Source organism: Nymphalis io, chromosome 7 (assembly GCF_905147045.1).
Source record: "Nymphalis io chromosome 7, ilAglIoxx1.1, whole genome shotgun sequence".
Taxonomy (NCBI): domain Eukaryota; kingdom Metazoa; phylum Arthropoda; class Insecta; order Lepidoptera; family Nymphalidae; genus Nymphalis; species Nymphalis io.
Window position 1 is genome coordinate 3,621,130 of NC_065894.1, and position 15,330 is coordinate 3,636,459.

General features: G+C 31.3%; 1 protein-coding gene across 1 annotated transcript in view; it reads left to right on the forward strand.

Annotated features, from left to right (window-relative positions):
• The window catches only part of LOC126769612 (uncharacterized), a 553,155-nt gene extending 544,224 nt beyond the window's left edge, over nucleotides 1-8,931 (forward strand). The window contains exon 3 of the mRNA XM_050488483.1: nucleotides 8,885-8,931. The gene's annotated coding sequence lies outside the window, so the exon portion shown is untranslated. The remainder of the gene's footprint in view (nucleotides 1-8,884) is intronic.
• The last annotated feature ends 6,399 nt before the right edge of the window (nucleotides 8,932-15,330 follow it).

Genomic DNA, 15,330 nt, shown 5'->3' on the forward strand with positions numbered 1-15,330 from the left:
TAAAAAGGCTCTTCTGCGGTGAGTCACAGCGGTGAGAGCGATACATGGTTACCATACGGTGTCATGGACAGCAATGATACTTCTCGTGAGCGATCCGCCCTGGGAACTCCAGGCAGGGGTGCTTACGGAAGTGTACCGGTTCCGGGTGGAGACATTACTTATAAAAACCTATTTAAAATAACTACTTATCTCTTTCTCTCATCATTAATTTGATATTTCAAAAAGAAGACATTGTTTAACTCATCATCCCCTAAACAACATGTATACATAAAACCGTTAACTTTTAATCACGAAAACATATTTATTTCTACTTTTTTTTCGTTTAGTTTTTATATTATATATGTATTATTTATATTTTAATATAAACAACTAATCACATACAATCTAAATTAAATATCCGAAGCTCTCATCGCAGCTTGCGAGGCGTGAAGCAAGCGACAACGAGTTCTGAAAATTACGTTTTCATGTTTACAATGTTTCCTTGAAGTTGGAAAAAAGATAAACACGGCAAACAGAAAGACTGTCTTAGTGCCGGCGGGGAACTAACGTTGTTTTAAGATTGAACCGTACTATGTTACTAGAAAATGCACGTTCTTAATATAATTACTTAAGCAACATTCTTATATTTATCATATTATATTGAAATTTATAGTTGCTGTTATAACATTTATAACCTTCTTATTAGAACAGCTGTTTTTAAGACAATATAAAACAATATTTATTTTGCATTGATTGATTTTGCAATTTTCTAAACACTAAAATGGTCAATTTGTATATTTTTCGTTAATCATTTTTTGAAATATACCTATATAATTTGATTTTACATCAACAAAATAAAATTGTACAACGGTGCAGTATTATATACTAAAATTATATAATTAAAATTATAGCATTAAGAAATAAAATTAAAAAAATTTGGTTCGAAAAGTTTCTTTCGTTCAATATAATAGGTAGAAGCGAACTTAAAACTAATAAAAAAATAAGAACACTGTTGATATTTATATAGTCGAGATGGCCCAGTGGTAAGAACGCGTAAATCTTAACCGATGAACGTGGGTTCAAACCCGGGCAAGCACCTCTGAATTTTCATGTGCTTAATTTCTTTTATAATTCATCTCGTGCTTTTCGGTGAAGGAAAACATCGTGAGGAAACCTGCATGTGTCTAATTTCATCGAAATTCTGCCACATGTGTATTCCGCCAACCCGCATTGGAGCAGCGTGGTGGAATAAGCTCCAAACCTTCTCCTCAAAAAGGGAGAGGAGGCCTTAGCCCAGCAGTGGGACATTTACAGGCTGTTACTGTTGATATTTTCATCATATCAGCCGAAAGACGTCCACTGCTGGACAAAGGCCTCCCCCAAGGATTTCCACGTTGGCCGATCTTGCGCTGCCTGCAAACAGGGCTGCCGGGGACTAGGGGCCGTGGTTTAGTTGCGCGAATCATTGAGGGGATATGCCATAATCGCCACGCTTGGCAGACGGGTCGGCGATCAATATTGGCGATTGATATTTTAGATGAATTATTTTTTAACATCATCCACTACAAAACATTTATACATAAACGGCCTTACTCATACGTTTTTCAGCTGGTATTTAAGCAATGTGTTGATTTTATATCGAATATCAATTAAATAATGACAGAAAGAAAGAAGGCCGTGTTTAAGTAAACAGTCGCTTAGCACCGTTTATGAGTAAGGCCGAAAGCCGTTAATCTTGATGCATCATCATCATCGTGTATAACACTTAACACATGAATTTTTAGCTTATCGAATACTCGTAAACATATTATTATATTTATCTTCATTCTTCCACATTTAAATTTCAGTACTTTTTACAACTTAAGTTATCAAATTTTCTATGAGCTATTTTAAGTCTGTGTTTGTTATTCTCTGACTAGTTCGGTAGTTTTTTTATTGAAAACTTAAAAATGTTGTCAAGAAATATTAGTTTTAGAAAGTTTTATCAAACAATATATAACATATTGGAAGTTTCATTTTTAAGTGCATAAGTTGTATTTTATTGTAGTCTGATTACTGATTTGAAAATATGTATTTCCGAAAGCTAATTCATTTATTGAGAAAGATGTTAGACTATATAGTATCACGTTATGACCCAAGGGCTCCCAATTGGGTAGCGGTAATGTTTGATGCGGGCGAAATCATGCAGAGCGACTAGTTCTATAATAAAAACAAATTCTCTATACAATATTTTTTCATATTTAAAATACCCTTATTTTTTATTTGAAAGATCACTCTCAAGGCTCCAAAATATTTGAAAATGTTTTCTGACAAAATTGGATTCATTAAAAGTTACTGCAGATAACCTAAATGTTCCATTCGTTTGTTAAAAATTTAAACGAGAAATTCTAATAATCGAATTCTCTCTAGCTAAAATTTAAAAGTAAAAACTATGAATGTCACTGAGGAGGTAGAGGACATTTTAGAAGAAGGATTGGAGTTTATTTCACCACACTGCTCCAGTGCGGGTTGGATACACATGTGGCACAAATTTCAAACATATACACATGCAGGAATCATTACGATTTTTTCCTCCACTGCCGAGTACGAAATGAATCATTTAGCACATAAGTATTCTTCATACCTACGAGTATACATCTCATAAAAAAAAAAACTATATTAGAAACGTCAAAGCATTGACATTATTTACAATATATATTTTCTATAAACATATTACTTAAGTCCTCTAGTTCGTATAAGTTTTGTTTGGATTTGTTTTTATTTTAGATCATAAATTGTGTAGTTTCTTGCCTTTATAATTAAGCATTAATAGAATTTAATAAAAGTGTTGGTGAGATTTACATTACTTACTCTCTAAACATTCCTTTTCACTCAGAAACCAATTTTATTTTATTTATATGCAGTATTTTTACTATAAAGTCGATATCGAATGAAAATTAATGAATTAGTTGTTCGTTACGCAAAGACGCGTTGAATGAATAAGTTTAAACGATGTATACATTAATTAAATTTTATACCGAGTAAAAACTCAAAAGTTGGCTTGGTGGTTTGTTTGTTTGACAGGTACCACACACTCAACACATATTCTACCGTCCAAAGAACAATACTTAGTATTATTGTATTTCGTTTGAAGGGGTAAGTGAGCTAGTATGACTGCAGGCGCAAGGAACTTGACATCTTAGTTTCTAAGGTTGGTGACGCATTCGTGATGTAAGGTTAGTTAATATTTAATACAGCATCAATATGGTAAGGCAGTGGTAACCACTTACCATCAGATGGCCCGTTTGCCCGTACGCCTGCCTATATTACATACGTTTATAAAAAAACTTCTTTATGAATAAAAATGAATGTTTGTATGTTTTGGGCCACCTTCAATTTTCCAGTCCATTTTAAATAAATCTAAAAGAACTTACACATTATAACTCTGAATAATTTGACAATCCAAAATAAAATAAAAATATCTCTTTCTAATTTTATATGAATAATTATTTTTTACGCTTTCATTCGTGTGGGCGTGTAAATAGGAATACAGAGTATTGATTACTCGCTGGCAACCATTTTGTATTCTGAAATAGAAAATATCCAATATATTTACTAAAATGTAAACTATCACCATGCCGGCTTTTACGACACGTGAATCTTTAACAGAGGCCGACAGATAGACCATCATTATTTAAAAAAAAAATGATGAATTTATTCATATCCATAAATATCATAAAGGTCTTAAGCTTCGCATATTTAGTCATTGCTTAACGTAATAAATAATTTAATTAATATATAATTATTAATTTAATTACTAATTGCCACAGGACGATCTTTAAGACGGCGTGTTTTTTTCTATAAATTTGTAATGCGTATTTTGTTTTCTTTTCTTATTTTTATTTTATATAATATAAAAATGACTGTACATAGCTTAAAATAAATGAAATATATAATAATTTTACTATAAAAAGCATCTTAAATTCTGCTTTTATTGCAGTTTGTACAAATTGATAATGAAAAGACACTTAAAAACCAGCTTTTGTATATTAATATGCTGAATTAAGTTATTTTTATCAAGTAAGTCAAAAATATATTAAAAACTCTAGTAATAATGAACTAAGAAAGAATTATATCCAAGTATCGGTTCAAGCAGAAATTCTTAATAGTTTTATATAAGAGAGTTGATTTGCTGAATGTAAATTCAAAACTAAATCCCTAAGTTTTCTCTTGAAACTTTGCACTAAGTACACTTTTAAAAAAGATAACGACCAATAAAAGTTGGAAGCGATGTTTCCAAATATTTGAACGCAAATTACAAGTGGTAAAATCAAAAACTCAGAAACGTATACCTCTCTTTTCTGCTCTTAAGAAACTTATCGCATCCTTTCTGAGATGGTTGTGTATCTAGCACATGTCAGAATTTCATAACCAATGCTTGCAGGTATCCTAACGATCATATCCACCGCACCATCTCGGTTCTATATTATATTTGTACAGTATTACAATATTTAAATTTTAACTTCTACGTTTAACTTCTACGTATTTATGTTTGATCAATATCAATAGAATACATTGAGTTTACAACAATACCATTATTCGAAACCTTTCCTGCCTCAGGTTTATCAAGGAATGATTAACGCATAAAAATGTCTCAGAAAATCCCTATTCAATAAGAGTTAAAACTAATTTTATATATTTTGAGATAACTTCAAAATATAGACAAGGCAACAAAATTTTACTTTAACGTCGTTATTGAGTCCGCTTCTGTGTCAGATCAGGTATTCATGTATTTTGATATATTGGCGCTGATTGTTATCATAATATTTTCAATTTATATGCTTTTAAGACCTTAATTTCTAACTCACTTTTCTCACACAACACACAATATAATTAGCTCATCAAATATAATGACTAATATATTATATTTCTTGTCTATAATTACCTAGGCTTAGAATTAACTGGAATGCACCAAAGACTTGCAATAATGTTCCTATTTAAAATATCTGACTGGAAAAATATTTATAAGCTAGCCTCTAGACTAATTAGTCAATATAATTTATATTTCATTGAAATATAAACGAAATCATATCACTAATTTGCATAAATGTTCGAATGAGTAATTTTACAACTAAAATATCCAAATTGTTTTGTAAAGATGATTAGAGCCTCCGAATAAAAAATCTCCGACAATTATTGGCCCAATGAACACGTCCTTCGTCAAAGCGGCCATAACAAGGTATAAGAAGAATAGACAAACCAAACCAATACTAATCTGTTATATCGATCTCCAAATAAATTGCTTTAGTCGACTTCGATGATTCTTTCCACCATTTTCCTTAACAGCTTCCAGTAATTAACGCCAATACTACGCACAGATAAATAATTATAATTGTACATGTATGTTAACCTAGATTTATATTTCGTTAAAGAATTAAAAAATATACAGATTTTAATTTATATGATAGTTTTTATGTATCGATTAGGAAAAAATGATGTTTAAATAACAAATACAGTTTTTTTAATAAAAGTTCCCTAGATTGGCGTCTATTTTAAGAATATAGGTTAGGTTAAGGGATCAAAGCCTTACAGACAATGTGTGCTAAGAAGTTATGCCCAGTTTGTAATTACACTGGCTCACTTATCAGCTTAAAGCAATACAAAATATTACTGTTTGGCAATAAATTAAGAAATGCACATATTAATGGTTAGTAGTGTAACCTACTCATGTTATTTAGTATAGAGAAATAAAAAAACAATCCTTAAGACTATCTTATCCGATGATCGTGGGTTCAAACCCGGGCAAGCACCACTGTATTTTCATGTGCTTAATTTGTGATTATAATTCATCTCGTGCTTAACGGTGAAGGAAAACATCGTGAGGAAACCTGCATGTGTCTAATTTCATTGAAATTCTGCCACATGTGTATTCTACCAACCCGCATTGGAGCAGCGTGGTGGAATAAGCTCCACAACCTTCTCCTCAAAAGGGAGAGGAAGCCTTAGCCCAGCAGTGGGACATTAACAGGCTGTTACTGTAAGACTATCTTAATGCTGAGACAAAAACTGTAACAAATTACATGTTTGTTTCAAATAAATATACTATGTGATCATATACTTATTCGAAATTCAAATAATCTAAAAATATTTCATCTTAAAATACACCAAATAGAAAATTTTAAAATTAATGTCTAAGGATGCTTATAAAAAAGCTCAATAAAGGTAGAAGAGTGAAGATCCATAACATTCTGTACTTCATAATAACATTAAAAACATTTGTATTAGTGTTCTATATACAAATATATTATCTTACAATACATCAGAAACGCAATTAATTACACACGAGTGAGAGAATACGCCCCGAATAAAAAGTTCGTATGAATTGTCCGGACGTTGATTAATTATCACATATTTGAACGAACATTGTTGTGATTTAAGTTATTGTTTTATTTTCCTTCCAAATCTTTATCTGATCTTAAGTACATTATTTCAACAATTATAAAATAAATATGTACAATATGATTATGATATAAAAAACAACTGACTGTATTAATATTATTTTAATGAGCATGCCGTGTACAAATGCTTAGGAATGTATATAATCTAGCTTAAAATTATATAAATCGGTAATTTTAATTTATATCCTGATGGTATTCTATTTGTGCACCTATATAAAAAATATATACTAAAGGAAAATTATCTTTACAAAGTAAAAGTTATATTTAGTACAAAAAAGAATTGATGATTAACATACTAGTTATTTTATAATCCGCCTACCTAATGCTTAATATATTTTAATGCATTCCATAATTACAAGCGTTTCATGCCGCTTAAAGAACGCATACATCATTTAATATCTTCAAACATAATAAAAAAATAAAGTTTAAAAAGAAAACTTTATTTAAGAAACATCGTATTGCATTAAAAAGCAATTCAATCTTTGTAATTTTTTTATTAATTTTTTATAAAATAAAATTCTCTGAAAATTTTATTATAAATCTGAAAATTTAAAAAGTTAAAAGAATAATTCTCACATTTAAATTATTCTAATATAATAAGATACATGGCTGAATGCAATATTGAGCGGATAAGACTTCACATCTCATCACTAACAAATTCAATGGAATGAATTATATATAATATATATTATCATAATATAATTAATTATATTAAAATATTATCATAATATCATGCCTCACCTATGTATATTTTGGCGATTAGAAGACGACTATCAGATAATTAAATATATAATCTGTGCTTATGTATACTTATATGCTTTTTATGCTTATTTCTTTTTATTTTAGCAAAATAGCAAAGGTCAAAACAAAAACAAATTAGAATAGTCAACTTTTAAAATATACTTCCAACCCACAAATCCACAGTGAGGTCGCCGGATAAGCTGGCTTTAAAATTTTTGTTTATCTTTTTCATGCCACGCTCTCAATTTTCAGTGCTATGTGGCTTTGAGCCATCAAATATACACCCGTAATAAAATAGCGTTAGATTTTCCTTTCAATACATTCAGGCTCGATAAAACTGTATATAGAGAGCCGAAAAACCTTTTATTCCAAGTACATAGTTTTTGTATTACTTTTATTTCTAAATTTAAATTTAAACTGCAATTAAAAAGCTTTTAGAGTTTTTTTATATTTAAATATTTAAAGATATTAAAATTGAAATGTTATCTAGACTCATAAACATTGTATAATTTTTCTCAAAGTTTCTCAGGCTGTTTATAATATTACCACTAAACATTGCTACTTAAAATTGCTATAGCGATTATTTTTAAATGACCGATCAATTACTATTAAGTCAAATATTTTCATTAAAAATCAATGGAAGCTACACGGTTTTATCGCTTAGTAACAGGTTCGTAGCGTAAGTGATTAGACTCAAGATAAACGGCGTATCTATCGGTCGATGATAGTTTTTGAAACTCTCGACTAATGTTTTATATCAAATTATGTAGTGAGAAAATATACTTTTTCTTCGTTAGCAAAAGACTTGAAACAATTACGTCACAAAACTTATGAAAATATTTCTTACCTGTATACAATGCATACAAATCTTTTCTTAGGAATGAATATATTATACGTTTGTTTAGCACCTTATATGAAAGTATAAGGAAACGAAAACCTTTCAAAATTTCCATAAAGCAAGTACAAAGGCATTGCACGATCAAAGATCTTTGCAATTTTATAAGCCATTGTTATCGTTGTGATACATTAATATCAATTTTTCTAGACGGGCTTTAGGCCTTGACTGGGATATGAAAGCGTTGAATTACTGAAAATGTGGGATAAAATTTCGAGGATGGAGCTCTTTATAAAGGTCTTGTGTAGATATTAATTTTCTTTAGCGAATGAAAGGATTTTTTTTTCTAATTAAATCCAAATATTATAAAGATATTACACTGGACTTTGTTCAGTTCTGATCCATTAAGCTTAATACTACTAAGCTTATTTGATTCTTTTTATAAAGTAGTTGGCTTCAAAAGCTGCACATTGCAATTCCTGGTTTGAAAGACTTTTTCTGGACTATGTTTTATTTCTGGCACAAACATAAATTTTAAATTTAAATCATAAATTTTAAACATAAATTTGCTCTGAGGAATTATTCTCTCTAATTCCTGCTTCCCCCTTCCTTCTTAAGTCCACGCGAGCTGGTTCTCGGTGTCACCGCCTAACTGTGGCATCAATTACATCGCGAACAAAGAAATTTGGCAACTCCTTTCTTTGTCGCACTTCCAAAAAATGGAATTCCTTACCAGCTCACGTGTTCCCCTCCTCTTACAACCCGGGTTCCTTCAAACGAGGCGTGAAGAGGCATCTTGCGGGCCGGCAAGGCGAAGGCGGCTAGTGCAGAACCTTTTTCCCGTCTGTACTGGCCGTCGTCGCGTTTGGACTCTACTACCAGTTACCATCAGGTGGAGTAGAGTCATTTGCCCTCCCGGCAAATATAAAAAAAAACAGCGTGTTGGGAAAAGCTCCTAACCGTCTTCTCAATCGGAGAGTAGGCCTAAGCCCACCAATGAGGCATTGACAGGTTTTAATAGAATACTCCTAAGAAAACGTATCACTGTATGCGACTTTTAATGTTTCTATTTATGTGAGATACAAAATGATTTTTTACAGAACTAGTAACTAGTACTATATTACTTTCGGATAATTATAATTATTTAATGCTGTGAAAAAAGGCAAGGCCTTTTTATAATATAAATAATAGTTTAATATAATGAAATTTTTGACATCATTCGTCGGTCTATCAGTGCTTAAATTACCACAATGTTCCATTTGGAAGTAAAAATTGAATTGAAAAAGAATTGTGAGGATCAGGTTCCTTTTAATATTATTCATTACAGTTTAAGTATAAGTCAAAATTTTGGGCACTTTACTCGATGTTGATTGGTCATATTCGTATATTTGTACTTCTTTGCTGAATACTTAATAGTTATAAGTTAAAAATATAATTATAGTAAAGGAAGAGCCTATATAGGTTCTGTTGGGCAAAAAACTTCAGGCTTGCTGATTATTCCATTTCGGGTTGGTGGGTACATGTCCACACATGTACCACTAAAATTTACCACTAAAATTTAAATAAAATCAGATCATCAGACAAGCAATCAGACAAGTAGCTTATGCACAATAAAGAGTATCTGTATTGTATGATATGATTGCCGGCAGACACGAGGTCGCAAGTCTATTGCGCTCCCTATCATGCCTTTCTGTATGAAGGCATCAGATTGGATTCATTGACTACCTAAGCCGATGGCCAGAAATAAAGCACCGATAGGACGAATATAATTCTTTAACTTCTAAGTGCACTCCTCTATTCTATGAGAGTATTACTCTCCTCAATGATGCAGAAAGGCATTTGTTTGATAAGCAATATTAATTAATTTTATTGATAATGTTTTGGAAAATAGGTACCTTGTTTCCAGTTAAACTTGAGTCTATAACAAATTAACGTATTTTATTCTCGCTTAAATTAATCGGCCTTACTTATAAACGTGTAGCGGGTGATCAATAATGTGTGCGTGAGTTAAACAATGCTGTGTCTCCTTCTTTCAAATGTCAAATTAATAATGACAGAAAAAGCGAGAGCGAGAGAAGTTAATAAATCAAGCTGAATATTTCTATGTCAATGACGCAATACTCAAATGAAACGAAAAATAATTTATTTAGAAGATTAAATAAAATTTACAATTATCACTAGCTCGATATTCTATAGCTTTTTCTGGCGTACGCAGTATACTTCACGAAAGTTTCTTAGAATCGATCGATCGAATGAATGAATGATTTAGGAACGAATACATAACAAACATATAAACGTTCTAATTTACTTATAAAGAAGAAGTTTTTTATATAACATAGGTAGGCGAGCAAACACGGATCACATGATGGTAAGAAATCACCACCGCCCATAGACTAAGAAATAAGATTTTATGTCCCTGACTGAGTATTGCTGTTTGGTGGAAGAATTTCCGATGAGTTGATGGTATTTTCCCAGACGGGCTTTAGACTTTGCTTGGTGGACAAAGCCCACCAAGCAAAGTTGTTATAACTAGCATGAATTCCCACTTTCATATATATTCATAATATTTATTAAAAACATTATTGCTATTCATATACTTATAATTAAACGGAGAATTGTTTAATATATTAAGACGTAAATAATGAAGACGTATAAGTTATAATGACTTCAGTTTCAAATAATGCCCTTAATTGTGAAGGCAGCCTTACTTTGTAATGTTAATTACAAGGAATATTCCAATTCGTAGTTATAATTAATTCGAATACATTACACAATCTTCAAATGATTCAAAACATTACCATTTCAATGGATTATATAACTTGTATTTAAAAATATATTGAATGGTCTTAAATAATAATCGATAATTTTAAGTTCATATGTTATAAATGCATATATTTTTTACAATAATTGAAAAGTAATTGCAATTTTCTATTTAAAAGAGTTTTTTTTTAGTCTATCCTGTTATATTCCATTATATTTTTTCAATATACTTTTTTATAAACTAATCCAATAAGTATTTTTTTCATCGTATTTATTTGTTTATCGTAGAGCTTAACGAGGTAAAAAACAATGTGGATCAAGTTTAAGCCTGTGGCTTTTACATCGTTAACTTTCAATTGTAACTGATAAAATATTTTAAAAAATGGTTTAATTATTCCAACCTTCGGTTTCAGTAGTATTCAGTAGTAATGCTCTATAGAATATCTTGTCATTGAACTCGATAGGACGTTAGAGCTCATCGCCAAATGGGGCTCTGATAATCTTGTTGAGTTTAATGCCAAGAAAACACAGGTATGCGCTCTCACGGCGAAAAAGTCAACATTTTCCCCTCTTCCCTCCCTCTGTGGTACTCCGCTGGTGATGCAAAGCAAAATCGCCATGCTGGGGATTGACGTTCGTTGCGACCTTAGTCCAAGGGATTACATCGAGGCTGTTATAAAAACAGCTTCACGGAAACTCGGAGTTCTGAACAAGGTGCGGCGCTTTTTCACGCCACAACAACTGTGCCTGCTGTACAAAACACAGGTACGGTCTTGCGTGGAATATTGCTCGCACCTTTGGGATGGCTCCGCTAAGTACCTACTTGAGGCCTTGGACCGGTTGCAGCGACGTGCCGTACGCATTATTGGCGACGTAAAGGTCACAAACACCCTTGAACCTTTACAATTGCGTCGTGAGATAGCAGCACTGAGCGCTTTCTGTCGACTGTATCACGGCGAGTGCTCTGAGGAATTATTCTCTCTAATTCCTGCTTCCCCCTTCCTTCTTAAGTCCACGCGAGCTGGTTCTCGATGTCACCGCCTAACTGTGACTTCAATTCCATCGCGAACAAAGAAATTTGGCAACTCCTTTCTTTGTCGCACTTCCAAAAAATGGAATTCCTTACCAGCTCACGTGTTCCCCTCCTCTTACAACCCGGGTTCCTTCAAACGAGGCGTGAAGAGGCATCTTGCGGGCCGGCAAGGCGAAGGCGGCATGAAAATTCAAATGTGATCAATCAATCAAAAATCAATAAATCTCGTTATACAACTACAGTCGTTTTTTTAAATATTTAACTGTCATTTATTTTATAACTAAAAACTTTATATTGTTTATTCCAGTTTGTATTCCCCGTTGCGGATTAATTGATTTAAGTTTCTCATGGGTGAAGGTATGAACCATCAGGAGGCCTATCTTCTCGTGGGTTTTCCTAAAATAAATATATAACAATAAAAACAATGACTGCATAGCTTATATCGACGTATTGTACGACAAAGAATTATTATTGAAACACTACAATAAAATAAAACGAAATACACATTATGAATTCAAGTATTTTTAAAGCATTTCAAATAATAGCCAGTAAAAAACCGCGTAATGGTATCCGTTAGGAATTCAACCCGCTTTTCAATATTTATCTCAAAGCATCCGCGGCTCGAGAAGAATGTATGATGGAATACTCACCTCGGAAATTACTAATGAAATTCTCGAAATGGTACCATTTCTGCTAATGCATTTTATTGTGAGCAGAATACACGATAAGAAATAATAAATTAATAATTACTTAATGTATACACAATGTGTTTTCACAAAGAATACTTTTATGTTTTGCAAGTGCTCACTTACCGTACCTTTTTCTAAGTGTATTCGTATTATTTATTACTTGAGAATATAATGTTACATAAATAATTGATAGATATAAAATTACATAATGTTAACAATGAATTATATCATTGTTAAATTATGTAATTTTAAATTAGAATAATGAAAGAAACCACAACATTCAAGGTGATATAATATTTTGTTTAATGGATTTTAGTTGAAACAGATTGTGTGTGTACATATTGTTTTGCAAATATCACGTAAGATAGCATGTAAATCAAACAAACAATCAACTTATTTTTCTAATAAAAATTGTCACAGAGAAATTATCTTAGTTAAGATAATAAGTTCATTTCGAAGTAGTTAAAAACAACATTCAAAAACGCTTAACCTGTTCAGAGCTTTATCTCAACCACAAATATGCACTTCCGACTGCATAGGTTAAATTTTCTTACAACTATTTTATATTATTAAACAGAACGAAATGAAAACAGAAATAAGTTTTAAGAGCATCTAAAATTTACTGCTTATTAAAAATACTTTCTCGCTCACTTTATTTGAATACATGTTTTGTGGAGCAACTTTTATGTTGCACAAACTACGAAGCCGTATTTAAATTAAATCCAGAATATTTCAGAATTTTCTGTCATAGAGAATGGAATTTTTTATGTCGTTATTGTAGTTATCTGAGAAAAAGTTAATAATATAATTGTACAAGAGGAAAACTTTAATTAAGAACAGTAATCAAATTCTCTTTTCTATTTTTAAACACGACTCCTGGCCGTTCGATACGTACATTATTAAATTTAAGATTTGATGTTTAAAACTTACTTTTTTATAAAAATTAATTTCCGGACCAATTATACCTACGTATAAAAGGTTCATGCATTACATCCATTGACAACCGAAAAAACGTTATTGGCACGTGGGAAAAATACCACCTGACATTTTCGGTCTAGATCAGAATCGAGAACCGTCCCTGAATCCAGGTGACGGGCTACCTAGCAATATACGAATAGGAAAACATTTCGCCTTCGTTCTTTTGCGATTTTATAAAATTGAAAAGAATTTTCAGGAGTCTGCTTTCAATATATATGTTGTTTCATTCTAGGTATGTATATTTTTATAAGAGTAATATTTATTAAGCAATGAGCGTTAAGAGTTAATTTTGTGTGGACTCAAAACGGTTTTAATTATTTTGAATATTATTTTTATTTTAAATAAATATACAAACATTTGGAGTTATATATATATCAATTATTTGCTGAACCATGCTTTAACTAACAAATGTATTTTTATAAATATCATTTTAATCATGAATACTTCCTAACAACTAAATTACAATACAACTACAACTAAATTTTTATTTGCTTAATTTGTGTCATCATCATAATTCATCATAATTCATCTCTTGCTCAGCGGTGAAGGAAAACAAAGTGAGGAAACTTGCATGTACCTAATGTGTACATGTGTCAAATTTCACTGAAATTCTGCCACATGTGGGACACTAACAAGACGTCATAACGCTTACGATATTTATAATATAAAGCTAATTATAATATATGACATTTATAATAGTTTTGTTTATATTATTCCGGTTATACGTAAAACCCAAACAGTTTATAAATTTCCTTAGGAGGAAAAAACCGTCGACAGACCCTTGTCAAAAAAGTTTACATAATGACAGCTTATAATTTATGGATGGACGCCAGAATATTTATTATGTGTGGTATTTTACTTGCTTGATTTTTTAGGTCTATATTTATTATTATTAGAAATAATTACATAATCGTTTAAAATATTTTCTAAGATAACAATTTACATATACAAATTTACGTTAGTTTCGGAGTAATTAAAAAAATATATACAATTACGTGTAAGACTTTAGCAGTGGGACTAGTTCAAAATCGAGATCGCTTGGCGTGGTTCATGTATATAATTGAAGGACAAAATTGAAATTAAGATATTCCAGAGATACACGAGCTTCCAAAATAACTTGCAAAGTTAGCAGACTGAAGTGACTGTGGGTTTGTTTCATTTGCCGACAAACGCAGTGCATGACACCTTCTAGGCACATAGACTGATGAAATAAAATTTAAAGTTATATTTTTAGTTTAAAACAGTCTCGGCATCACAAAAACAGTTTAAAATATCCTTTTCTCAGGCTATCCGCTCTACCATCTTGATCTCTTTAAAGATTTTTTTATTTAATATATAAACCTTTTTTTATAGTATAGTGGTCACCAACGCCCATAGAGATTTGCATTCCAAAAAATATTAACCATCGCTTTCAGCGCGTTGTTATGTCCCTTGTGCCTGTAATTAAACTGGCTCATTGACTCTTCAAACCGGAAGCAACAATACCAAATTCTGCTGTTTTGCGGTAGAATATATAATGAGTGGGTAGTACCTACCCAGACGAGCTTGCCACCACCTACCACCAAAGCCCTACCACCAGCTGCATACACAAAGAAGACAAAAATAAGAAAAAGTAGTAGAAATAGACGGAAGTTAGCATGCAATGTTTAAAATTTTGGTATGAGTATGTTTTGTGTTGAGTAGGTGTATTGGGCTAAGTGTTTTGTAATTTGAAACTTGATGAATATAGCTTAAGTTAAAAAATATATATCGTATAGCTTAAGTTTAAAATGTTAAATATTATGGATCAATTATAAGTTATAATTAAAATATTGAGCTTAATACATTAATTTACATTTATAATTTTAATAGGACAACAATTATTTTAATAGTGTAATA